This window comes from Megalobrama amblycephala, unplaced genomic scaffold (assembly GCF_018812025.1).
Source record: "Megalobrama amblycephala isolate DHTTF-2021 unplaced genomic scaffold, ASM1881202v1 scaffold529, whole genome shotgun sequence".
Lineage (NCBI taxonomy): Eukaryota > Metazoa > Chordata > Actinopteri > Cypriniformes > Xenocyprididae > Megalobrama > Megalobrama amblycephala.
Window position 1 is genome coordinate 6243 of NW_025953441.1, and position 15387 is coordinate 21629.

Genomic DNA, 15387 nt, shown 5'->3' on the forward strand with positions numbered 1-15387 from the left:
ACTACCACTATAGGAGAGGCAAAGGGAGACTCAGATTCTCTGATAATTCCAGCAGCCAACAAGTCTTGCAGGTGTTTGCGAACAGCATCGACATCCTGTGGGTGAATGGGCCTAGCTCGATGTTTGAAGGGAGTTTCATCACTAAGTTTGATGTGATGTCTCACTTTATCTGTATGCCCAAAATCCATGTCATGTAAGGCAAAAACCTCAGGCATCGTGTTCAGTAGAGCTGATATTCGGGTCCTCCACTCTGCTGGTACAGGGGAATCACCAAAATCAAATTTTATCTGTGAGCTGCCAGAGTTCAGTTGAGTATGAGGAGCATCATGTCTTGGCTGTGTCTCAATCACACGCTGAACAGCATACATTTCAGCAATCACAGCTTTTGGTGGAACAGCAATGTCAGTCTGGGTGTCGTTTCTCACCACTACAGGTATACTATTGGAGCGTTTAGCAGGCAAAGTATATAATCCGCTAGCCACTAATAATCCACCTGGCATAGAAGACATTTCTGGCTGCCCTAAAGTTATCAGGCCTTCTGGAGAACAGCGACTTATATGCACAACTCCATCGAGAACAGCTACACTCCCTGCTGACACAGTTTTAGGAGTAGTTCCTCCCAATGTCACACATCCCAGAACTTCAGTGCTCATTTGCTTATGTCTGACATCCAGAATTTTGAGTACTGCTCGATATCCATTAAAAGCTGGATTGAGGTTTCCTGAGCTTTCTTGAGCATGGTTCGCATAAAGAGCATCCAGGGAATTGGTTCCCACAAGGACTTGGGGCACGTTCATCAAATCAGGGACCACTAGAGCTAATGTTGTAACTTCTGCTTTTACTCCCAGGAACTCCTTAGGAAATATCAGAGTGAGCTCTACATAGCCTAAGTAGGGAACCGATTGCCCATTTGCTCCCTCCACTTCCAGTAAAGACTCAAGTGGCTTCAACGGGTGATTAGATAGATGATCGTGGTAAAAGGAAAGTGGAATGGTGGTTACTTGGGAACCTGTATCTAGCAAACAATTCACTGGAGTTCCTTCAACAAGCAACTGGGCAGTACACTTCATTCCAACCAATCCTCTTGGTAATTTTCTCTGCATTACTTCTTCACAACACTTGTTGAATACTCTTCTAGGTTTATTAGGGCATGTGGGTCTTTCCTCAGTTTCTGTACGCCCTGCTACAGAGACTGATTGGAGTTTAACCGTGAGGATGCAACTTTGTTATTCAGGTCCCAGTGAGCCTGTTTCTCCCTCAGCTGACGACGTTTGCTTTCTACTTTGGCAGAGTTTGGATCATTTTCACAATTTACGGCGATATGACCATCTTCCCCGCAGCGAAAGCAGTATCCTGGACGCGGTCGGGCTGAGGTCAATCCATCCATACTGACTGATTTACTCTCTTCACGTCTTGTCTGCTTGGGCTGTGACATAGCAGAAAGGCTCCTGAACCCGGATGTTCTTTCTGGCTGACGTTTCTGTGAATCTGAGACGGTTAATTGAGCTTTTAACTCTGCAAGCTGTCTTGTTAATTCGACAATTTCCTCAGCTTCTGAGCTTCTGTTCTGGACCTTTTGGGAAACTGCAGCTTGAACCTGGGCTCGTAGTTCAGTCAGTTCTTTTTTCAGCGAAGTCACATCCACTACTTTGGAACAAGCAGGCTGGCACTTCTGGTGAGTCAATGATTGCATGGAGGCAAGTCGAGCATGAATTTCTGATATTTGTTTTCTCATGGAGTCTGTTTCAGGGGCTGCTCCGCTGACTACCTCTTGTGAGTGAGCAGACAACTGATGAGCTGCAGCTCGTGACTTGGAAGTGGCTAGACTTTGTTTAGTCATCCCAAAATGACTCCTCATCCGATCCTCCTTTGAAGCTTGCCGGTCTTCTTCCGCTCTGACAGACACCACAAGTTCAGCGAAGGAAGGTGGGTTATTCTTTCTCCTTTCCAGCTGAAGACTGACAATTAAGCCATTATCCCAGCACCCACGACAGAATTGATTCAACAAACTGCGATCACGCTCCCTCTCTGCAATGCCACCTCTCCTCACCGCTGCACTTAACATCACTTGTAATCGATGCAGGTAGCTGGAAGGCTTTTCTCCCTGATTCTGCAACATCGTCATGAACTTTGCCAGCAGCTCTTCCCCATCCTCCACTGATGCATACACTGATTCTAGCAACTCTAAATATACTGAGGGCGATGATTGTGGGCTAATGTGTTTGATTACGTCAGCAGCAGGTGGAAGCAAGCTGTCTAGAATTCTTCTTGTACGAGACAAGTCTGAAACCGATGGATCATCCAGTAGGAATTGCACACTTGCTCGCCATGTTTCAAAGTCGGGTTCATTGGGTGGGCGTGGAATTTTCCCTGAGAAGGATCTGAGACGTAGGGAAGTATGCTGGGCTGTCATATCACTTGTCCTCACAACGTGCTCAACCACGACTCTTTGCACACCAGGAGGATCTATCATATCCATGGTCAGAACTGGATGTGGTATACCTGTGGCTGAAGGATTGTTAATTCTACCAGTATTAGGTACAGTATTCATCTCATTCTCCTTGGACAGGTTTTGAGTTTTCTGGCTTCCAACACCCAGCAATGGAGAAACATTTGGTGAGAAGGTTCCATCTCTACTTTCTCCCATTCTCTGTGATGTGGCGGGTGACCCACGGTCATTGACTGAACTGGCAGTACTGAGTCCCTGAGTTTGGGAGTCTGCTACATTACAGCTGGGCAAATGTTCGGTGGGAGGGCCAACTGACCTCATTTTTACTAACTCCTCTTGAAGCACTTCTTCAAAAGATTTGCCAGTAGCATTAGCAATGGCTTTCAATTCTGCTAAATAGCCCTTAGTAGCGTCATCTTTAACTACAGGTGAGTATACACTGCTTAGGGCACGTACAGTGAATATGACATCTGCATCCGAAGTGCTAACAATACTTAAAGGCAACAGAGGGTTCAGGTTTTTCATTGCAGAGCTATGTGCAAACTCTATTATAGCCTGCCGATGAAATTCAGATGTTGGGTCATCAATAAGCAGATTACGACTAATGCTGCCATACCGTACAAGCCATGCTTCTAAGTTTTGGTCAGATTCACTCAATGTTATGCCACCAACTATGACAGCATTGGAAACATTCACGTTTTCTCGTTCCACTATATCCATACTGATAAAACTGAGATAGCTTGTTTCACAGAAAGAATTATCTTTTTGTCGTACTGAGAGGTCACTGTTGTTGTTAGGCAATCAATCTCCTGGCTGGCTCTCGCCAAGTTTTTGTACCGCTTTCTATCTGGCTAATAACTTGTAGATTTAATAAATAATTAACTTGTTATATGCCAATCTATGGACCAGCGTCTCAGAAGGACAGATTCGCTACTGAGAAAGATGCAACAACAACAGTGAACAGACTTGAAGAATAATTTGGTTGAACACACAATGTGTATTTGTTTGACTGCATTCAAAAGGTAAGTTGAATCAATGTGAAATAATAAAAAATATATATATATATTTTCACAATTGAAAATATTGTTTCTGAATTTTCCTATCAATCTTTTCTTTTCACAGGTTTCGTGAAACTTTTCCCTTGATTGTCAACAAGGTAAGTACTTTATTCACTTTAACTCAGTGTTCGATTCACCCAAAAATTAGTGTTCAAGTATCAAAACCCAAACAATATATCACTTGTCAACCCAGAAAATTGACACTTCTCAATGAAATAAAATAATGTCCTTTGATCTCAAAATCCTCAATTTCTCAGTCTTTCAAGAAAAACAGTTCTTCAAATGGTCCATAGAAGTACAAATGTCTTTTCTTTGTCCATGAGGAACATCTCCATCCAAAACACAAAAAAAGAAGAGTTATTCGATTTCCTACCATTCGCAGAGTTCAGAAAATCTTTTGTTTCCACAGAAAATCCAAGAACAACTCAAGGGAGGCTCGCCAGTCCAAACCCTCCTCAAAACCACTGGAAGGCCGGGACAAATCCAGAATACAGGCATCGGTACATCTCGTCACATCGGACAGGACAGCAATCCAATTTTGGACAAGGGCAGAACAAGAAAAACAGAACAAAACCAAACAAAAACAAAAAACCTGACCTTGAACAAACAAGGTCATGAAAATATCATGAATATCTTCATTGTAACAACATACAATAAAGTTATCAATCACTATACATCATTCAAATTACACAGAACTTGAGTATTCTGAATATATGTACATGTATCTTTTCAAATAAAGAATATTTTCTTCATATATGCAACGTCTGTGACTATTTTTCCAACATAGCGCACTAATTATTATATAACTGACAACTTTCCGTCACATACTTGAGCACACAGTTAGCTCGTATGTACTAAAGACAGCATTACACATTTTTTCATATATAAATCAGTCACAAATTCAATTTCTCTTGCTTTTTCCACTTAAACAATAATAATGATTCAATTGTGATGAATAACAAGGCAAATTGACTTACCAAGGAGATCTTTAAACTCACAGAAAATTCCAGAATGGAGCGGTTACAACGCGTCCGATTTAAACCCTTTTCTTTAACCTTTTTAATCAAAAATACACTTCGTAAACACTTTAGCAACACTCTGTCGCTAGTAAAGTATATGCATATCACCATTAACTTTTATATTTTACAAATTGAATGTCCATTTCACTCACATTACAATATCAACGTCATTCACAACCAATGGAAAATAAAATGCGTCACTTCACTTACATCAATCCATCGATAAAACACATCCAGAAGATTATTTCTATGTTTCTGTTCCCCGGAGCGTCAGCAAACACCGCGCTCATCAGCACCTATGCACGATAGAGAGAGCTGCCTCTGACTCCACGAGCAAACCTCGTGCAAAATCCGGAAACTAATTTCTCCGCTGCGCCACATTCTGCGCTCTCATTGGCTCACGTTGTATTAAAAGCTACTCTCTATTGGTCACATTAATAACCAAGTAAAATATATGTTTATATAAAATTAATATTTTCTTTTATAATAGTACTCGTTTTTAAGTAGTTCTCAATAGTTTTGTTTATATATTAGTATGTTTATATATTAATAACTTTATTTCTATATTACTCTGGTAACCTTGGTTACATACATGTAAAAAGTAATCAGATTACTAATTACTTTACATTCAAGTTACTTAAATACAATTTACAAAAATACATCACAAACTGAAACTCATAGTTCTTTCTGTAATTTAATATTGACTGAAAAATATTACAGAAGTATGAAAACAGCAACTTGACTTAAAAATATTCGTTAATCATCTATAGGTAGCTTATTCATTCAAATGCAATCATAAGTCATGTGAGGGCGCTCAACGACCACGTCATCTGTGAGCGTGAGATTCTAACAAACTAAAAATAACTTTATTAAAACTAGAAATATTGTACACTTGTTAATGTTTATTTTTGTTTGCAGTTTTTTTTTAATAGTATTTAATGATTATGAACACATATTAAGCATGACAAACCATACAATCGATTAAACTTCAAAGCTGGCAGGTATGGTATGTATGATTACAAAATAAAGTCATTAAGATTGTTTATTAATATTATTTTATGAAGTAACATGTAGGATAAAAGTAGTTTTATCAAGTGTTGAGCGGTTTCTGTGGAAGCTCCAGCTATCCGACGAACAGATACGTCAGTGTCCGAATTCACTCACTTTATTTTGTTCACTCTTTGCAGATATAGTGCACTCAAATGACATACAGTGGGTACGGAAAGTATTCAGACCCCCTTAAATTTTTTCACTCTTTGTTATATTGCAGAACATCAATATGAACTTTTTTTTAAATAAATTTTAAATAAATTGCACAAACTATGTAGGATATTTCATTTTGTTTATTGTGAAATAACTAATAATAATAATAATATTATATTTTTCTGTGTTCTGTTAAGCATTGTTCTGGGCTGCGTTTCACAAAAGTATCAATGGTTTCTTACGATACTAAACGCAGCCCTACAGCTGTTTGAATGAAGTGTTGGCAGTGAGCGAACGTTCTTTGATCGACTGGTTCTGACTTGCAGCATTTGCGTGTTCAGATGAGCAGGAAAATACTTTTACTACAAATTATTCACTTACATAGGTTATTTGTCTAATCCAATGCATATTTTATGAGTATTTTATGCATTAATTAAGAAGTATTGTTAAATAAACAAAATCACTGGTTAAAAAATTTTAATTTGAGTATTGATACTTTCAATACTCAACGTCAGTATCGCTATATCGATACTTCATATCGATCTGCCCATCCCTAACCATGAGCTTAAAACCGCAATACAAACCGAACCATGAGCTATCCGAAACTGTGCACATAGGCGTTTGTTCATCGAAGTTTAGCAGAGCCTGTTGTCAGAAAGTTCACACTTGCAGCTTTTTCTAACAATTACAGGTAAGAATATAAGTTTTGTGCTGAGGAAAGCACATCTCATAAGCGTTATTTCCCTGTCAGTGTTTTTTTCAGCCATTTGCTAAAATCATTTAAGTTCATTTTTTTCCTCATTAATGTACACACAGCACCCCATATTGACAGAAAAACACAGAATTGCTGACATTTTTGCAGATTTATTAAAAAAGAAAAACTGAAATATCACATGGTCCTAAGTATTCAGACCCTTTGCTCAGTATTTAGTAGAAGCACCCTTTTGATCTAATACAGCCATGAGTCTTTTTGGGAAAGATGCAACAAGTTTTTCACACCTGGATTTGGGGATCCTCTGCCATTCCTCCTTGCAGATCCTCTCCAGTTCTGGTCAGGTTGGATGGTAAACGTTGGTGGACAGCCATTTTTAGGTCTCTCCAGAGATGCTCAATTGGGTTTAAGTCAGGGCTCTGGCTGGGCCATTCAAGAACAGTCACGGAGTTGTTGTGAAGCCACTCCTTCCTTATTTTAGCTGTGTGCTTAGGGTCATTGTCTTTTTGGAAGGTAAACCTTCGACCCAGTCTGAGGTCCTGAGCACTCTGGAGAAGGTTTTCGTCCAGGATATCCCTGTACTTGGCCGCATTCATCTTTCCCTCGATTGCAACCAGTCGTCCTGTCCCTGCAGCTGAAAAACACCCCCACAGCATGATGCTGCCACCACCATGCTTCACTGTTGGGACTGTATTGGACAGGTGATGAGCAGTGCCTGGTTTTCTCCACACATACCGCTTAGAATTAAGGCCAAAAAGTTCTATCTTGGTCTCATCAGACCAGAGAAACTTATTTCTCACCATCTTGGCAAACTCCATGCAGGCTTTCATGTGTCTTGCACTGAGGAGAGGCTTCCGTCGGGCCACTCTGCCATAAAGCCCCGACTGGTGGAGGGCTGCAGTGATGGTTGACTTTCTACAACTTTCTCCCATCTCCCTACTGCATCTCTGGAGCTCAGCCACAGTGATCTTTGGGTTCTTCTTTACCTCTCTCACCAAGGCTCTTCTCCCCCGATAGCTCAGTTTGGCCGGACAACCAGCTCTAGGAAGGGTTCTGGTCGTCCCAAACATCCTTCCATTTAAGGATTATGGAGGCCACTGTGCTCTAAGGAACCTTAAGTGCAGCAGAATTTTTTTTGTAACCTTGGCCAGATCTGTGCCTTGCCACAATTCTGTCTCTGAGCTCTTCAGGCAGTTCCTTTGATCTCATGATTCTCATTTGCTCTGACATGCACTGTGAGCTGTAAGGTCTTATATAGACAGGTGTGTGGCTTTCCTAATCAAGTCCAATCAGTATAATCAAACACAGCTGGACTCAAATGAAGGTGTAGAACCATCTCAAGGATGATCAGAAGAAATGGACAGCACCTGAGTTAAATATATGAGTGTCACAGCAAAGGGTCTGAATACTTAGGACCATGTGATATTTCAGTTTTATTTTTTAATAAATCTGCAAAAATGTCAACAATTCTGTGTTTTTCTGTCAATATGGGGTGCTGTGTGTACATTGAGGAAAAAATTAACTTAAATGATTTTAGCAAATGGCTGCAATATAACAGAGTGAAAAATTAAGGGGGTCTGAATACTTTCAGAACATTTGAAAACAGAATTGTTCAGAAGTTACCTTACCTCCCGATCCTGAACAAAAATCCAATCTAGCTTGTTTAGGCAAGGTTAGACTGCTCTCGTCTTGGGAGCAGGTATCCTTCACCATGCGTTCTCCAGTGATTCATAATGACGCATCCGCACCAAATGTGATTTCTTTTAGAAATGCACTTTACCTAATATTTTTTTTCTTGTAATGCAAGTAACATAATTTTATTGACATCAGTAACTGTAATCAAATTACATAAATTTAAAATGTAATGTGTTACATTACTGTGTTATCAGGAAAAGTAATTAGACTACAGTAACGTTACTTTGTAACGCGTTATACACAACTCTGACCGTATACCAGAGAAAACACGGACTGCGAGAAAATTCCGTCAATGGTGGGAAAGCATGGTGTCATAAATGCTAGAAAATCTCATCAATGGCAGGGAAAGAGTTTACCACTTTTCCTGGATTATATAGATTTTTGATAGTTTTTTTTTTTATTATTATTAAAATGTGTCATAAAACTAAATTAAGGGTGTATTCACACTAGGCCATCTGAACTGTGCCGAGCACTTTTTAATCCCCTAAAGGCCTGTACACACCGGGACGAATATCGCACGCGTTTATCGCCAGCGTTTTTCGAGGCATTTTTTTTTTTGTTCATACCCAAGCAATTTTCACTGGTGATGTGCAAAGTGAACATGCAAATTCACTCCCTGACAGTATGTGGCACTGGTGCTTAACAGTAGTGCAAATAAACATATGTATGATATTAAAGATGACCTAGAATTAAATATTGAATTTATCTTGGCATAGTTGAATAACAAGAGATCAGTACATGTAAAAGACATACACTGAGTTTCAAACTCCATTATTTCCTCCTTCTTATATAAATCTAATTTGTTTAAAAGACCTCTGAAGAACAGGTGAATCTCAACATAACACAGACTGTTACGTAACAGTCAGGATCATTAATATGTACGCCCCCAATATTTGCATATGCCAGCTCATGTTCAAGCCATTAGACAAGGGCAGAACGTCTGGATGTGCACTGCTGAATCATCAGACTAGGTAAGCAACCAAGGACAATAGCGAAAAATGGCAGATGGAACAATAATAACTGACATGATCCATGATATTATGATATTTTTAGTGATATTTGTAAACTGTCTTTCTAAATATTTTGTTAGCATGTTGCTAATGTACTGTTAAATGTGGTTAAAGTTACCATTGTTTCTTACTGTATTCACGGAGACAAGAGCCATCGCTATTTTCATTTTTAAACATTTGCAGTCTGTATAATGCATAAACACAACTCTTTATAAATCTCTCCAACAGTGTTGCATTAGCCCGTTAGCCACGGAGCATAGCCTCAAACTCATTCAGAATCAAATGTAAACATCCAAATAAATACTCTACTCACATGATCCGAAGCATGCAGCATGCATGAGAACATCTTGTAAAGATCCATTTTGAGGGTTATATTAGCTGTGTGAACTGTTTATGCTGTTCAAGGCAAGCGCGAGCTCCGGGGGCGGGGGAGCACGAGATTTAAAGGGGCCGCAACCTATATATCGGTGCATAGTTAATGATGCCCCAAAATAGGCAGTTAAAAAAATTAATTTAAAAAAATCTATGAGGTATTTTGAGCTGAAACTTCACAGACACATTCAGGGGACACCTTAGACGTATATTACATATTTTAAAAAGAAGTTCTTGGGAACTTTAATAAAGTTAAAGAAGATAAAAATGCAGATATAAAATGGCTTATATATAACATGAGAGATGGTAGTCAGAAACGGTAGTGCAAATAAGTCACAATGACAGTAGTGCAGGTGAATGGTAGTGCAAATAAACATATTTATGAAATGGACATTCTCAACTATATTTCTCCAATGTAAAAGATAAAACAAAACAAACAGCACCCATAGCGTGTGTCTCAATCAACTCCCTTGTTCAGTAGTCAGGGCACTGATCAGGGAGTCAGCCACATTCATTTACACGGTATACTGATACACGACCTAGGAAGCTAAGGAGCTGTTTTAGACCCAGGGATGGTTTGTAGGGGTCTTCTTCGTCTACTTACTTTCTCTTTGCCGTCTTGGTATCAATGTGTGCTCAGCAAGACCGTTTTGTGCTTGAGAGCCACCAAGTCGTGTTTTACTGTAATTTCAGCATCTCCAGGCACATGAACAAAAGCACCACTCTCATTGGTTGCCAGTTTAACGTGACGTGTCTACCCCCCCCCCCCCCCCCAAAAAAAACCCAGAGTCATTTTTAAAAAAATGCTTTTACGCCTGGCGTTTTTCATGTCGGTGTGCACACTCACATTGGCGCCCTTTGTTTAGTCACAAGGAAATAAGTTGGTGAAGTTGGCGATAATCGCACGCACGACATTCGTCCCGGTGTGTACATGTCTTAAATCTTGTTTCTTTTTACTAGTGTAATTGCTCCGTACCATGCCCTGGCCCGTGTGAAGAGGCACGGTTGGATTATGCTTGGGTGCGGTACGGGTGTACTGAGATCGGCAACCACACCGGAGTACAGAAGAGCTTTTGAGTGAATTAATTTCAGTACATTTAGGTCTATAATGGATCCAGTTCTATCCCAATAGATGAACATTAGTTTGCGGTTAAAGCTGCAAATTCAGTGTCAGCTCTCTTCTAACAAGATGATGATCTTAACCAAATGTGATAAATAAAGGAGACATATAAAATGTGCAGTGGTGAGTCCCTTTGGACCAGGTTTGAAAACCACTAGTGTATTGAGTATAAGATCTATAGACAGGATGGGCAACTCTGGTCCTGGAGGGACACTATTCTGCAGAGTTTAGCTCCATCTCTGATCAAACACACCAGCAAAATTGTCTTCAGTCTTCAGGACTGCTTGAAAATTACAGATAGGTAGGTTGATTTGGGATGAAACTTTACTCTGCAAAACAGTGGTCCTCCAGGACCAGAGTTGCCCATCCCTGATACATGGGATAGGATAGGGTATAGATCATACATGTTGTTGGTTTTGATGTATTAAATGTCTAAATTGTTTTATGTCTGTTTTTGCCCTAGACCTAATGACACTGAAAGAGGCGAGTCATGAACTTAATGAAATGGAAGAAGATAAAAAACATTATGATAAACACGATTTCATGACTGGGAAAAGATCGATACAGGCTAAAAAGACCTCCTTCCAAAAAAGAGCTCAAAAGACTGGAAATAAAAGTTATTTCATCTGCCAACAGTGTGGAAAGAGATTTGATCAACACAGAAATCTTCAGGTTCACTTGAAAGATCATGCTAGAGAGAGCCCCTTCACTTGCCAACAGTGTGGAAAGAGTTTCACACTTAAAGAAAACCTTCTAGTCCACTTGAGAATTCATACTGGAGAAAAGCCTTTCACGTGCCAACAGTGTGGAAAGAGTTTCGCTGTGAAAGTAAACCTTCAAGTACACATGAGAATTCACACTGGAGAGAAACCTTTTACCTGCCAGCAATGTGGACAGAGTTTCACTGTAAAAGGAAACCTTATAGCCCACATGAGAATTCACACTGGAGAAAAGCCTTACACCTGCCAACAATGTGGAAAGAGTTTCACACATAAAAGAAGCCTTATAGTCCACATGAGAATTCACACTGGAGAGAAGGCTTACACCTGCCAACAATGTGGACAGAGTTTCGCACATAAGGGTAGCATTAAAGTCCACATGAGAATTCACACTGGACAAAAGCCTTTCACCTGCCAACAATGTGGAAAGAGTTTCAGTCAAAAGGGAAGCCTTACAGCCCACATGAGAATTCACACTGGAGAGAGCTCATTTACCTGTAACCAGTGTGGACAGAGTTTCAGTCAAAAGGGAAACCTTAATGAACACATGAGAATTCACACTGGAGAGAAACCTTTCACCTGCCAGCAATGTGGACAGAGTTTCAGATTTAAAGGTAACCTTAAGGGACACATGAGAACTCACACTGGAGAAAAGCCTTACATCTGCCAACAGTGTGGAAAGAGTTTCAGTCAAAAAGGAAAACTTGAAATCCACATGAGAATTCACACTGGAGAAAAGCCTTACATCTGCCAACAGTGTGGAAAGAGTTTCAGTCAAAAAGGAACATTTGAAATCCACATGAGAATTCACACTGGAGAAAAGCCTTACACCTGCCAACAGTGTGGACAGAGTTTCACTGTAAAAGGAAATCTTACAGCCCACATGAGAATTCACACTGGAGAGAAGCCTTTTACATGTGGTCAGTGTGGAAAGAGTTTCAGATTTAAAGGTGACCTTAAGTGTCACATGAAGGTTCACTCGAAAATGACTCTTTTATAAGTTTCAAGTCACCAATTCTAATACAACTTAAGTAAAGGTCTTAGAGTATCTGATTTTAATAAGTACTTAAAGGGTCATGAAACCCCAGAACACATTTGAGCTGTGAACAGATATACATAGGCTGCACATCATTGAAAACACTAAAGGTACTCATTAATTTTATTTAACACTCCTAGGTATCGCGTGTGATTGGCCACTGTTATCTGAAGCAGCCCCGGTGTTGCCCACCCTAGTGTGGAGCTCATTTGCATAGCATAAAGTACAGTGTTAAATTAGTGTCTTTAACATTTTACCCATGCATTATTTCTTTACCAAACCTCTTTCAAATTATTAAAGGCATCGTAGGGAACAGATAGACACCAAACACGATATGAAATGGTTAAATCATCATCCATGCATTTTGTTTATCTGTTAACAGGTCTGTCCCATGACATGTTGTTTTAGCAGTCAGTAACCATTAACATAAACTGTGCTTTGCATGAAGATGGAGTGGATGTGATGCAGTTTAGATCAAATTAAGGCCTCCAAACATAGGTATGAATGGATTTAGATAGATCTCTGTGGCCTCTCTTTATTTCAGTCTCTGCTGCTCCATCCAGGAGGTCCTGAAGGAATTTTTATGGCAGTCCTTGCCTAAACCTTAGGAATGAGTTTGGTGGTTAGAGTCAATGTGTCATCCAATTAGAAGTCTTCACCTTGGTTTTGGTGGGTGCAGAAGGTCCCCCTTCCTGTTCTGGAAGAGGTGTCTGGTAGTTGTCCCAACATCTTATCTGATGTTGCTGAACATTTATTTATGTTCATTCACCAAAGATCCAATCACGGTGTGGCACATCTTCTTACACACCAGCAGTTAGAGTAAACTGGCCCCTGGAATGCCATCTTGACTGGTGTTCACAACACTGTGAAAGAGACTCAAAATACTCTGTCAATGTTCCACATACAATTAAGAGTCATACACCATTTAATTTGTGGAATATCTTCTTTTATTTGTGTACACTCGGAGTAAAAACAAAATGTTGTGCTTTTTGTAAAATAAAGAAAACAAACATGATGCGTAATCTCTCTTCTCCCTCTGAACGAAGTCCAATCTGATAGTTCTCAGAAAATGAACTGTAACTTAGTGAATACTAATGACAAAAAATTAGACTTATGTCTAAAGAAACATTGAAATGTCAGGTTTAAATCGTGTAAGTTAGGGTGACCATATTTTGATTACCAAAAACCAGGACACTCAGCCCGGGAAAACTCAAATGATACCTCAAAATTTACTCAAAGATGCCTTATAATTTCAATAAATTTAAAAAATGCCTCCTCTGTATGGATATAAAATTGTTATATTACAAAACACTATCTATAACCAAAGACACAAATTCAGATAGGCTTCTCAGAGGTTACTCAACATATTTTATCATGACAAGTTAATATCTCTTCTGTATTAGAAAAATAAATAATAAATAACTAAAAAATACCTCTGCTATATTAGCAATCCAAATTTAACAAAAATAGCTCTCACAAACTTAAAAAAACTAACTAACAAAAAGTGTCTATATCTTTGGTTCCCTTTCGATACTTCACTCGTACTGCGTATGGGGAATGGTCTCCTTTTTCCCCGTTACTGAAGCCTTTTTCAATAATGCGTTTTCACGGCGACGGCGTTGCCTCAATGCCGCGCCACAGCTGTGGCACATGCTGAGCCTCGCTCCACGGATCTTCGCTCTCTAGCAGCTGTTCACTGCGCCGCCCTCGTGCCGCCTTCAGCATCTGAGAGCATTCAGCTCATTCCCTGCCGTCTTCCGTCAGGTGAGTACAGAGCTTATTTTTCTACTTTCTCGCTGGCGTTTGCTTCAAATGCCGTCTCCCCGAACGCGTCATTTGCCGGGTCCTCCCCCGCAAACCGCATTCATTGAGGATGCGTGCTCTCACTCGGGAGCACGAGAGCGAGCTCTCACTCTCAGCTGAATTTGACATGATGCTCTCCCCTGACTTAGGCGAGACTCATGATACATTTTCTTTTTGTGTGAGTGTATTTTTCCTTATCTCAATGCGCGTTGCTCGCCGGTTCCGCCCCGCAAGCCGCATCGATTGAGAAATTTAACGTGACGTTCTCCCCCGACTCGGGCGAGAAACATGTTTTTATACTCTATTAATGGAGCTGATTCTGCTGTTTGCACTGAGTTTCTCTATGTGTTGCTTGCCGGTTCCACCCCGCAAGCCGCATTCATTGAGAAATATAACATGTCGCTCTCCCCCTGTCTCGGGTGAGACATATGTTATATATATATTTCAGTTGATACAGTGTATTTCTGCCGAGTTTGCTGAATTTCTCAGCGCGTTGCTTGCCGGTTCTGCCCTGCAAACTGCGTCCTTTGAGAAATATAACGACACTCTCACCTGTCTCAGGTGAGACCTATGTTATTTATATATTCAGCATATCAGTTGATGTAGCATATTTATTCCAGTCTCTCTGCGTGTCGTTTGCCGGCCCTGCCCCTGCAAGCCACGTTCATGAGGATGTATGCGCTCACTGAAAGCGAGCTCAATGCTCACTTATGCTCAGTGGAACTAACATGCTCATTATGCTGGACCTATGTTCATGTGACTTGCTGGCTCTGCCCTGCAAGCCATGTTCCTTGAGGAAGAGTGGTCTCACTTCCGACACTGCTCGGCGGAATATGTCTTGATGCTCTCCCCTGACTCAGGTGGGACACATGTATATTTTTTCCAAGAAGCATATATCTGTTTTCTGAGTTTCTCAGCGTGTCGTTTGCCGGTTTCACCCTGCAAGCCACGTTCATGAGGATGCGTGAGCATTTCTAAAAACTAGCCGGTGTGCAGGCCCCCTCCCAGCGGCCCGCCACCCGGCGCCATTCAACCCCTTATCACGCGCCATCCCCTGAGTATCAAGTGGGTTCTGGGGATAATATCTCAAGGCTACTCGCTCCAGTTTGCTCGCAGACCCCCGCGTTTTGGCGGGGTGCTTCCCACTTCAGTAAACACGGACGACGCTCATGTCCTCCGAGCCGAAGTGAT